Consider the following 2,265-nt stretch of genomic DNA (forward strand, 5'->3'; position numbering starts at 1 on the left):
ACACACACACACACACACACACACACACACACACACACACACACACACACACACACACACACACACGACGCAGGATCGACTATGACAATGACGGAGCAGCCATTGAACGCGCTGCCGCTACTGAGAGCCACGTCGTATATAAATACGTGCGTCAATTATAATTAGGCCGACTGCTTTGATCAGGCACAGACGCGGGATCGGGTATACGCGGCAGTAGGAAAATTCTCACCATCACTTCCCTAGAAGGAAAGATTGCGGAGACGAGAAGAATATAACAATCAACGTGTTTCAACCTCCCCCCCCCCCCGAAAAAAAAACCACACACTCGCGTTACATCGAACTTACCCGGTTACTTTTAGACTGTCACTTTTTCGCTGCTGTTCCCGCTAGAGAATCACTTCCGCGCTGCTCGTCCGGCGCGTCGACATCGGGGAACACGACCGTCTATGTCCGCTGGCCAGGCCGCACGGGCACACCTATACCCTGCGAACGCACGTACGTTGTGTGTAGTATATACGACGTGTCTAGTCGATCTATGACGGTCTACGGTCTAATACGGCCGCTGCGTGCGCCGCCACACAGCGTCGCATGTTGGCAGACGACAAGCACGCGTGCTTGCGGAAGACGACGTCGCTTCACGTACACTCGTAGGTATTTGCACTCGAGCAATTCGTAACGATGCGAGTCTACCGTGATCGCGCTCAGTAGAAGCAGCAGCGCACGCGTGTGTGGTGTGATGTGCGTGCGTGCGTGCGTGTGTGTGCGTGTGTGTGGTTTTAACCTACCGTGCACTATACACGCGCGAGCGTTACGACAGCGAAAGGCACGACGATACGTGACAAGCTCGCGCGGCCAGCGTTTGTCGCGCGAAAGTGACGTCACAGGTTACAGTGGCGCCACCAAACGAGAGAGTCATGCAATCTTTCGCTGTTTTCTGAACAACAGTGGTTTTCGCTGGCACGGGGCACATACGCGAGGCGACTGCTTTGTCCGCAGAGAAATTTTGTCGCTAATTGCTTCCCGTACGCGCGCGAGAGAATGCCGAAGTGGCACAGAAAGTCGGTTTGACGCGGTGGTTTCGATTCTCGCAAAAGCGAGGTCACGTGGTCACATGTTGATTGGTCGCGCCACGGGCGTGCGGCCGCTGGCAACAGAGGAGCTTATCTAAATTAGCGCGAGAACAGCAGCAGAGATTATGTACAAGTCGTCGACAACTTGCTTTGTGTTAACCAATCGCTGTAAGTGACTCGGCGTATTAGCCATACCATGTAAGTCATCGTGTGTTATAGCCGCTTATAGCGTGAGTCAGTCACATCCTTCTAAGTCACTATACATATGAGTTACTTCATGCAATTTCTATCTATGTCTCACTCCGTCGATATAGCGTCCTTCATTGGTCCCTCTCCGCAAATCACTGCGGTGCGTCACTCTGTTAAAGTCACTATATGCGTCAATTACTTGAGAGGCAACGCCCGTAGCTTGCTCATGTCTTTATCTCGTTTGCAAATGACGTTTGAACTTTCCCAGAGGCATCATAAGCCGCGTTCACACGTAGCAAGAAATCCGGTATTTAGCGTTCACACGAGGCAAAATACGAGGCCCAAGAAATACGGTATCTAAACAGATCCGGTATTTCATGTAAATACGAGGCTTCCCAGACCCCGAATAATTTGCCGTGCTTGAGAAATACCGGATCTCTTGGACCGCGCATTTCCTCGTGTGAACGCTAAATACCGGATTTCTGAAGCCGCGTATTTTATAGACTGGTCCGCGCTCGACAGTTCCAGTGTAACGCGAGTGGAACTGTCGAGCGCGGACCAGTTTAGGTATTTTATCGGCAGTTTGTGCGCATTGCATTGTTTATTTCGCATTGTTTGCTTGATTGTTACTAAGCAGCTCGTAGCTCGCAAATACCGTATTTCTGGAGCCGCGAATCAGCGTGTGAACGCTCGGCCGCGTATTTGTCTCAGATACGGTATTTCGCAAATCCGGTATTTCAGAAATACGAGGTCTCGTGTGAACGAGGCTATTGTCGCATCACGCAGACACGCTAGCTACCTTCAATCAGCTAACATCAACGCGCGCACCTGCTGGGCGGCTTTTCGCCGCTCGTCAGTGACAAGAGACAAGAGATTAGCGCGAGAAAAACGCAATAGAAACACTCGTGAGCGCATGCGCATTTTCTAATCTCCTCCACGCAGGCACTCGCACACACACACACACACACACACACACACACACACACACACACACACACACACACAC

The sequence above is a fragment of the Priapulus caudatus genome, unplaced genomic scaffold (genome assembly GCF_000485595.1).
Source record: "Priapulus caudatus unplaced genomic scaffold, Priapulus_caudatus-5.0.1 Scaffold1428, whole genome shotgun sequence".
NCBI classification, from domain to species: Eukaryota; Metazoa; Priapulida; class Priapulimorpha; order Priapulimorphida; family Priapulidae; genus Priapulus; species Priapulus caudatus.